This window comes from Gossypium hirsutum, chromosome A10, assembly GCF_007990345.1.
Source record: "Gossypium hirsutum isolate 1008001.06 chromosome A10, Gossypium_hirsutum_v2.1, whole genome shotgun sequence".
NCBI classification, from domain to species: domain Eukaryota; kingdom Viridiplantae; phylum Streptophyta; class Magnoliopsida; order Malvales; family Malvaceae; genus Gossypium; species Gossypium hirsutum.
The window spans coordinates 117,024,751-117,035,834 of NC_053433.1; the positions used below are offsets into that span (position 1 = coordinate 117,024,751).

General features: G+C 31.1%; 1 long non-coding RNA gene across 1 annotated transcript; it reads left to right on the plus strand.

Moving 5' to 3' along the window:
- Positions 1–1,407: 1,407 nt before the first annotated feature.
- LOC121207867 (uncharacterized) lies at positions 1,408–2,353 on the plus strand. Its single transcript, XR_005902980.1, has 2 exons — positions 1,408–1,598; positions 1,800–2,353. It is a non-coding gene; the product is annotated as an uncharacterized lncRNA (long non-coding RNA).
- The last annotated feature ends 8,731 nt before the right edge of the window (positions 2,354–11,084 follow it).

Below are 11,084 nucleotides of genomic sequence, written 5' to 3' on the forward strand. Positions count from 1 at the left end.
ATTTGTGAAACCTTTATATACAAATAAATATTGAGTATACAAATAAAATTAATGATGTATAAAATGAAGTAAATATATGAATTATATAGGTAACAAAAATATACATAAAAATATGAGGAAAATATGAAATACAATAAATTATATGATTTTAAAAAAAGTTCTTAAAAATATTATATAAATAATTTTAAAAGAAGATATATATATACATAGAAAAATATTTACAAAAAGTTATGTGAAAATAATAACATATACCCTAGTAAAAATAAATTAAAGTATGCCATATACATGTGGGAAAATGTTAGAAATAATTATATGTCAAAATATTACTTAATTAAAATATGAATTATAGAATTAAACATAACTTATATACGTAATAATTTTAAAAGCACAATTATATGAGTTTATTTAAAAATATATATATATATATATATATAGATATATATATAAGAATATCCTAGTTTTAATAATAGATGGAAATTAAATGTAAATACAAAATATGTTTAATAATAATTTAAATAATACAAGACGTGTGAGATTTCCTTTTGAAAATAAAAAATATGTGAATAAATCTAAAAATATGTACAAAAATATTAATATTAAAAATGTATTTAAATTATACATATACCAATTATTTTTGTGTATGTATAGTTAAAATTTAATTATATATAGAACATGTAATTTCGTTTTAGAAAACAAATATATATATATCATGTGGACCAAAAATAGTTAAATATATGCATAATAATTTAATGTTAATAATATTCGTGGAATAGAAACCATTATTATGATGTATATACATGTACAATGACACATAAAACATTACATAAATAATATACAACAATATGGGAATTCAAGTACCCTAAATTACAACAAATAAATAACTAACTATACAAATAACACCATTAATATTATAAATAATATAAACAAAAAAAATGAAAATAAAACAAGAATGAACATACAACATTAAATAAAAAACAGAAAATATATAAGCGAATAAATCCAAATTTACAACAGAAATCTAATAAAATACTTAAGTGGAAACAAAGTAAAATAAAAAGAAAATTTACAAAATAAGTAAAAATAGAAAAGGAGACAATATGTAACACACATGAATCCACAGGGATCAATATTGAAATAATCCCTGATCATGAAACATTGTGTTGAAATATGGACTAAAACATAAAAGTATTTCAGATTTTAGGGATAATTTAAAAGAAAATAAAGTAAATTAAATGAAAATGGGAGCAAATTGCGCCGCAATACAAGTACAAGGGACCTTCCACGAAAATAAACCAATTTAGGCGCAAAGGCACCAATTCGGAGCCCCAGGCGGGTTAATGCGCGGACCTTGGTTCCTTCCCCTGTGCGGCGTCGTTTTAATTGGCTACTACACTTCCCCTTTTAATTGTTTTGCCTTCCAAAACACAGCAAACTTTTTAGCCTAAAAAAATATGCTATCAGCCCCTTTTTCTTAGGTTTCGCATAACACATTGCTACCACCATCAAACCCTCAAGCCATGAAGTCGATTTAGCCTCGAACTTCTTTCTCTAACTCCGATTTCAACGAAGCAAAGAAAGATTCATGGCAACTTTACAAAGTAAGATTCCTTCTTTCACTCTTCTTTATATTTTGAAATATAATACTGAAATATTGAAAAAGAAAATGCAATGATTCTAAAAAAAGAAATTAAAAGCGAGTAAAAAAACTGGAAATCACCTTTCTATTCTTGCTTTCGAAATATTCAATGTGCTAATGTAAGTGTATATTCTGTGGATGTGTCTGTGTAATCCTTTTGCAGGTACAGAATGAGGCTTTTATAGCCTGGATTTACAGAGAAAATAGTAAAAAGAAAAAAATATTTTTCTTGCTGTCATCTGCCCATTTCTGTTATTCCTTTCTTTCTGGTGTATTCTCTTTGCAGGAACGGTTGTACGGAGGAGCGACCCTGGTGACGTGGAGACCAATCGTCAAAATTTTTTTTCCACGAGACTGACCTTTCGGTGACCTTCTGGTTTACTCCAGAAGCTTCCAGCATCCTCAAGATACTGATACAATTTTTCTTGCATATTGGGCCTCAGTTTTGGGCCGGATTTAAGATGTGGATTGATTTCATTGGGCTTTAGAATTTGGGCCAAATATTATGTAATTAGGGCTAAAGAACTTTGGGGTATTTGGTTAAGAAATGGGCTTATTGTAATTAGGTTTTAATTTTTATGTAAAGGGTTTTGGGGTATTTATTTAATTGGGTTGGATATTTGTAAATGGACTCTTTGGACTTATTTATTTTTCGATTTTTATTTTGGTTCTATTTATTTACAATTGAGCCCGGGCAAGAATGGGCCATTACAGTTATGTATGATAGATCCTTCATTTTAGATGTGAATAAGTTAGAAGTAAAGGCTTACACTACTTGATTGATGAATCATATTTATGGCACAAAAGGTTGGGGCATGTCAACTACAAGTACTTGGTTTGCTGTATAAGATGAGTCTAGCTGAAGACATGTCAGAATTGAGCCTAAAAATAAAGTCTGTGAGGTCTGTTAGCTTGGCAAGCAGACCAGACTACCTTTTCCAGTTAACAAATCTTGGAGAGCTCAAGAGAGGCTCCAACTGGTCCATACTGATATTTGTGGACCTATGAAGACCTTATCTTTAAATGGCAGTAGGTATTTTGTGTTGTTCATTGATGATTGCACCAGATTCTGTTGGGTGAATTTTTTGAAACAGAAGTCAGAAATGGTTGATTTCTTTTGCAAGTTTAAGGCCTTAGTTGAGAATCAAGCAAGTTGTAAGCTGAAGGTATTGAGGTCAGACAATGAGACTGAATATGTGTCTTAAAAGTTTTAGAAAATTTGTGATAAAGCTGGAATTCAACATCAGTTAACCACCATCTACGCATCACAACAAAATGGTATTTGTGAAAGAAAAAAACAAAACTGTTCTTGATATGGCCAGGTGTTTTTTGTTTGAAGGGAAAATGCCTAACATTTTTTGGGCTGAGGCAGTAAATACGTCAGTGTATTTACTCAATAAACTGCCAAAAAATACAGGCAAAGACAAACACCATTTGAAGCTTGGTTTAGACACAAGCCTATTGTCTCACACTTGAAAGTGTTTGGCTATTTATGCTATACACTTGTACCAGCTGAAAAGAGAACCAAGTTGGAAAGAAGGTTTATGCCTGGAGTTTTTGTTGGCTATAACAGCATAAAGAAAGAGTAAAGGGTATTTGATCCATCCACTAAAATGATTGTTGTGAGCAGAGATGTGAAATTTAATGAAGGCAGCTGTTAGAAATGGGATGGAACAGATGCAAGCTTGTCTGAGCAAGACCAGCAAGATCTTGACTTGTAGCATGTTGAGAATGAAGTTGAAATTGAGGAAGGATATGATGATGTACCTGTTAGAGGTACAAGGACTATTATGGACATCTATGAAAGATGTGATATGACCATTGTTGAGCTTTCCAACTTTGATGAAGTTGCAAAGGAGGGCTTCTAGAAAGAAGCAATGGAGGCAGAAATGGAAATGATTCACAAGAATGGTACATGGGAGCTGGTTGATAAGCCAATACACAGAAAAATTATTGTTGTGAAATGGGTGTTCAACACCAAACACAATGCAGATGGGTCACTGAACAAGCACAAAGCGAGGCTAGTTGTAAAGGGGTATAATAAACAATATGGCATTGATTTTTTTGAAACCTTTGCACTAGTTGCAAGGTTGGACACCATAAGGCTGTTGTTTGCCTTAGCTGCTCAAAAGCTGTGGAAAGTGCACTAGCTAGATGTCAAATCTACTTTCTTGAATGGATTTCTCAAAAAAAAAAGATCTTTGTTGAGCAGCCTGATGGATTCAAGGTTCTTGATAAAGAGCACAAGCTTTACAAGCTTAAGAAGGCTTTCTATAGTCTAAAACAGGCTCCAAAGGCCTGGTATGATAGAATTGATGCTTGCTTGTCAAAGCTGGGGTTTGAAAAGAGCATTAGTGAGCCTACACTCAATGTGAAGAAATTTGAGAAAGAAACCTTGATGATTGTGTCATTGTTTGTGGATGGTTTACTAGTTACTGGGTGTAGGAATGAATTGATTGAAGAATTCAAGAAATATATGTAAAATGTTTTTGAGATGACTGATCTAGGTTTGATGACCTACTTTCTTAGCATGAAAGTAAATCAAATGAGCATGGTATCTTCATAAGCTAGCATTCCTGTAGTACAAGGAGAAAAAACTTTTCAGCAATAGTGACCATGAACGAGTGGATAAAAATGGCTATAGAAGCCTTGTAGGTTGTCTACTCTATTTGACAGCAACAAGGCCAGACATCATGTATGCAGTTAGCCTTCTATCAAGGTTCATGCATTACTGCAATGTTGCTCACTTCAAGGCTATTAAAAGAGTCTTAAGATATGTTAAAGGGACCTTAAACTGTGGGGTGAAGTTTGTGAAAACTGAGGAGCTAAAACTAGTTGGCTATTCAGATAGTGACTGGGCAGGCTCAGTTGATGATATGAAGAGCACATTGGGCTACATTTTCACTTTACGCTCAGGGGTCTTTTGTTGGAGTTTTAAGAAACAACAAACAGTAGCTCAATCCACTGCAGAGGCAGAATACATTACAGCTGCTACCGTTGTTAATCAAGCCATTTGGCTTAGAAAACTTTTGAGTGACTTGAATGCTGATCAAGAGGAAGCAATAAAGATCAAGGTGGACAACCAGTCAGCTGTTGCTATTTTCAAAATTCCTGTATTTCATGGCAAGACCAAGTATTTCAAGATCAAGTATCATTTTGTAAAGGAGGCAGAACTATCATGGGAAGTCAATCTGACTCATTACCATTCGGAGGTTCAGCTTGCAGACATTTTAACTAAGCCACTAACTAATGCAAGGTTTGAGTATTTAAGGAAAAGAATTGGAGTTTGCTACTTTGTAGCCAAGGAGGAGTGCTGAAAGTTGGCAACAATGCAACAACAAGCAAATGTCCAATGTGTAATTTGGTTGTTAAAACTTTTTGTAACATGTGACTTATGTTTAGTTTATTTTTAATTTTTTTTGGCTAAGGTTAGTCATGTACTTAGCTGATTTACTAGCCTTTTAGGTTATCATTAAGCTGATTTTACAGCTTGGATACTAGTACAAACAATGTTTTGTTTTCTTCCAATGTAATGAAACTACTTATGTATATTGTAATGTTGCTTATAGTAGAAAAAAGAGTTTTCAATTTTTCTCTCAACCAACTCCCATCTTTGCTTCTGTTTTTTATCTTTCAAACACAAATTTTATTTTTTAATTTTGATCTTTGGATGTTGATATAACTCAACAATTATGTAGATTCAAGTGTGTTGAAGCTCAGTATTCTCTTATTTAATGGGTAGGAAGGGGCTACGAGTAATTTTAGATATTGTATCAAAAACTATAGATATAATAAGAAGCTACAATGAGATTAGTGTTAAAAAAATATCATCACTTTAGCTGGTAATGCAAATTTTTTTTTATTTTTTTGTTTGTTTTCTGTTAACTACTAAAAAAATCTAGAACATCCTTTATTCCTATTGCCCAAAATTGAAAAAATTAAACCCGAGAACTCTTTTACTTTTTACATTAACGACGGCTCGTTTTAGACTTCTACACGCAGATTTCAGAATTTACATGTAGGCCGAGTTCTGCTTTTGTGTGGAAGATAAACGTATAGGTATGACAAATGCCACCACTTGGGTGCTCAGATTTGAGGTGGGATTTTAACCCGTTAAAGAGATCGAAAGACTTATCGTCACATATATTACATAACATGTTGTTTGACTTGCGTACTTGTAAGGATCTGAATTGTCCCTTAGCCATGTCTGCAAAAATAAGTAGATTTAAGAATGGGATTTGTTAAAAAACTACTAGAAAAATAAAAGAAAAGAAAGTATACGTACCTGCCAACTGAGTGAGAGAAAAAGAGGCACTCTAGAATTAAAGAAAATGCACTAGAAAAATACAAGAAAATCTCACCTGAAAGATAACTTTTGGATAGGTCTAATGCCTTAAGCCCTCTCAGTGAACTCAAAGATTAAGGAATAGGGCCTGATAGTTGGTTTTCTGATACAAATAGCTCCTCCAAGTTGATGAGGTTTCTAATCCTATATGGGGTTCTTTTTGTTATTTTGTTCTGGTCTATTCCTAAACGTAAAATGGTGTTAGACAAATTGTTGATGCATTTAGGAAATACCCCTCCAACTGAGTGAGAGAAAGAAAGGTACTTTAGAATTAAAGAACAAGAGTTGATGAAAAAGCACCAGAAAAATACAAGAAAATCTTACCTCAAAGATGATTGTTGGATACGTCTAATGCCTCAAATCCTCATAGTGAACTCAAAGATGAAGGAGTGGCACCTGATAGTTGGTTTTCTGATGCAAATAGCTCCTCCAAATTGATGAGATTTCTAATACGATCTGGAATTCTTTCTGTTATTTTTCTTTGGTTTTTTTTTTTTATTTTTTTCTATTAGCTACTAAAAAATCGAGGACAACCTTTGTTCCTATGGCCTATAATTGAAAAAATTAAGTTGAAGATCCCTTTTGCTTTTTACATTTCTTACGGTTGGTTTTAGATTTATGTTCGCAAACTTCAGAATTCACATGCAGGTCGAGCTCTACTTTTGTGTTGAAAATAAGCAGACAGGAATCACAAATCCCACCTCTTGGGTGCTCAAACTTCAAGTGCGGTTTCAATTCGTTAAAGAGATTAAATGTTTACCTTCACATATATTACTTGCCATATTGCTTGACTTGCATTCTTGTAAGGATTTGTATCGTCCCTTGGCCATGCCTGTGAAAATACGTAGATTCAAGAATAGGATGTTATTAAAGAAACTTTCAATACAGGGGAGAAATTAGAAAAAAATTTTAAGGGGTTAAAATTAAATTATAAATTTTACGATAGTAAAAATGTAATTTTACTATTTTAATAGTTTATATATTTATAATTTTTAAAGGATTAAATCAAATTTTTTATATTTTTAAGAAAGGACAAAGTGCAATTTTACCTTTATTAATTTAAGATGGCCTGGCCTTGCCAACCCCCTTACTTTTACCCTTGTAATTCAATTGTTGTAAAAAAAATGTATAAAAGCTAACCCAAATTTATTAAGTGTTTAAAAACTTAAGGTGAACCGAGACTTATAATTACAAGAGAAGAGAACACTTTTACTGTAGAAAGCCCATTTTGCCTGGGCCTTTAAAATTATTTACAACAAATACATAAATAAAATAAATTAAATTAAATTGTTTGCAGTCCATTAAATACAAACCCAAACTTGAGGCCTAAAACCAAAAATAAACCCAACACCGGACCCAACAAATAACCCAAATCCCAACCCAAAACAAAAAAAACCACTCAGCAAACCCTAAGAGCTTCAGCCACCGCAACCTCCAACTGCCTCCTCCACGTCACCACAGTCTTCTCCTCCGTACGGCTATCGAACCTGCGAGAAAAATCGAATAACAGCTAAGCAGTACCAGAATAGCCAGCAAACGAATAACAAAATCAGTTTTTTTTGTATTTTATTTTATTATTTTAGAAATTCAGCTATAAAAAGAAGTCGATTGTACTGTAAAATGGACGGATACTGAATACAAAGAAAAGGCATTTAGAAATCAATTTTGGAAAGGTGATTCTTAGATCTGGCATTTCTTTCGCTTTATTTCTTTGTTCTTCTCGATTTTTGTTTACGGTATAAAAAAAATAAAAAGAAAGTGACTTATCTTGGTATTGGCACTTTCAAATCTTTGCTTGCTTCGTAGTAATCGAAGTTTAAGTGAGAATTCTGTGGCTTAAGAGCATCAAAACCTTTGGGTTCGTCTTCGAATAAGGAAAATCATGCTTTCATATGGTGCGATCCACAGAAACATGGAGGCGAAATGGCAGATGGGAGAAGAACCGTCTGATTCGGCCGAATGAGAGGGAGAGGAAGCTTAGGTTTTTTGTTTTGATTTTGTTTAAAGTGATTAGGGGTTCATTTTAGGGTTTTCTTTTGTTTTTTATGGAGTATATGAAACGACATCGTTTTAAGTCTACTTCAATAACTTTAAGGAAAGAAAGGTATCCGATTGGACATCGTTTGGTCCCTCCCTTTCGCGCTGGTATCCGATTGGACACTTTGTGTATTTTCTTTCTTTTTTAAATTTTTCCCTGAGATTTGCGTTATTGCAATTTGGTCCACGTCTAAACGCTGCGTTTTGGAATCTAGAATATTTCCAATTTTGATCCCCGTGCATTTGCTCGCATTGCATTTTAGTCCTTATGTCAATTTCAATGATTTATTTTATTTATTAATTATCTTTGTTAGTTTAATTCTATCTCAATTAAATTTTCTTTTCATTTCAATATGTGTAATTCATTATTTTTCTAAAAAATTCATTTAGTATTCATTTTAAAGATTTATTTAAATATACATTTGGAATTGCTATAATAATTTCTTAGTTTATTTTTTTATTTATCTGTTTAAATTCTGAAATTATTTTTTTAAAATTCTCTTTTATATTATATTGTCTTGAAATATTGTATAATATTGATTTTAAATGACCTTTATATTATATATATATGGCTTATATTAAAATTAGCTTTATTTTACATACATTATTAACCCCATGTTATTTTACGTACATGATTTCGTTTAAATCTATATTTTCTTTCAAATCTATGGTGTATATAGTTTATATTTTAAAAATATATTTTATTATAATTTCATTATTCAAAATTCTTTCATGTACTATTATCTAATTAGCATTGTTTATGATTTTTTATTATATGTGTACTGCTAATTCTAAATAGACATGTTTTGTTTTTTAAAATATTTTGTACATTATTTACTCCAATTTGTTTTTTCATTTATAATATTTATTCTAATACTCATTTATATTTTATTATTTTTTTAAAAATTATTTCAAACCTTAGTATGTGTGGTTCATTTTAAAATTTTTCATATATTTAATTTTTTTTATTTGTTTTTACATTATATTGACTCCTAATTTCTAAATTGTTTTGTATATTGATTGTTTTTTATATTATTTCATATATTATTGTTGCATATTATTTATTCGTCTTTTGTATTATCATGTCAATCATTATTCATCTGTGTTTGAAAAATTGATTATATTTTATTCTAATATGTTTCTTTGATTAGTTATTTTTTAGTTTTCATTATTTTAATTATTAATGTTTTTCAAAATAGGATGTGTGCTCATTGCTATTATATATTTGTTAATTTGTTTTATTGTTTATACTATTTTCATTCACTAAGTATAGTATATTATTCGTGTATATGGTTCCATGTTTATAATTTCGCCATTCATTCAGAAGTGTTGCATTGTAATTTTCAATTTACTAATCTGAAGTTAATTATTTCATTTTATTTCAAGTCAAACTAATGCATTTTGAGTTGGCTTTATAATGATTTATTTGAAAATTTCCCCAAAACAAAGGCAATGTTTGATGTTTGAAAATTCGGGAAATCGTGCCCTAACGTGCTGGGTTTCGATTTTTCGCTTGTCCAAATAATCAAATATACCTCTAAAGTTTCATTCATGATTTCTAAATTTTAAAACAAGGCAATGTTCTATGTTTGGAAATCCGAGAAATCGTGCTCTAACGTGTTGGGTTTCAGTTTTTCGCTGGACCAAATAATCGGATATCCTTTTGTAATTTTCAAATATATGAGCTTTTGTAAATCAAGAATTGATCGTGGTTTCTAGGGTTTAAAGGATCGTGTCCTAACGTGTTGGATGTGATACTGTATTCCTTTGAAACAAGAGAATTTTAACATTCAATTTGATAATCGTATTTCAAAATATTTTTAAATCTTAGACATAAGGACATTACTTAATCAATTTGCTACCAATTTTGGGCGTAGCGAGCGTGCTAATCCTTCTTCGTACGTAACCGACTCCCGAACCCATTTTCTCAAATTTCGTAGGCCAAAATTAATTTAAATAAAATAAAATATTTTATCAGGTGATCCAATCACACCTAAACAAAATGATTGGTGGCGACTCCACTCGAGTTAAAGTCGATCCCCGTTTTTTAAAAAAATAAAAAAAAATGGTTTTGACATTTATTAATACACAATACAATTACAAAATGACACACACATCTCTCTTTTTCATCATCACATGAATGAAAGCTCTTACCCCAATTTATAGAGTTTAGTGATCATTGGATTGTTGACACATATCGACATCCTTACCATTAATTTCACAAATATCTAATAACTAGAATGTTCATGTAAAATATCTAGCCTTCTAGAAAATATCCTATTTCTTTATTTTATATATATTCTATAATCTTCTAAAAAAATATCTTTTAAAGGATAAGTTTGGTTTTTATCTAGAAATTGCATTCGCTTTCAACATATATGCATGTATACGTATGCATGTTTGTTTTATTTGGGATGCAACTACAATGGAAAGGTCTTCCTAAAGAAATTTCAATTATGTAATCTTGCCATAAAATGGTTCAATTGCACTATTGATACAATAAGTTGCACACTCAAAATACGACATCATTATTAATTCAACTTATTCGAACAAACAAAACAAAGATTTCGTTTCTTGTTTTTTAAGCTTATTTGCCTAAACAAAACATAAACAAGCAAGCACATAGCCTGACAAGATTCCATTCTTATGGCACCATAGATACCTGCAACTTAAGAAAACAAGGAAATCTCTTTTACTACTTCATATCATCTAAAAGCAACATTCATCTCAAAATTAGTAGTGGAAATATGCCTTGAGTAATTAAATGATTGAGTATTTTGTTAAGATACGAAAATAATATTACCTGATGATTGAGCAATATATTTAAGTTCCAACCTCAACGTAATCAAGTTGGATGAGGCTTGTCTCTAATGGTACAAAGATTGGTAACAACATCACTCATATAAATACGCTCATGCGATGATTTTGAAGAACAAGTGAGTCTGATTTCAAATATTGAATTCAAGCATCGAAGATCTATATCATTGCGTAGGCTATTTTCATTGAAAGTTCCTCATTTGACTCTTTCTTGAAGAAGAATGGGATCTATAATTAAACCATTTTCCA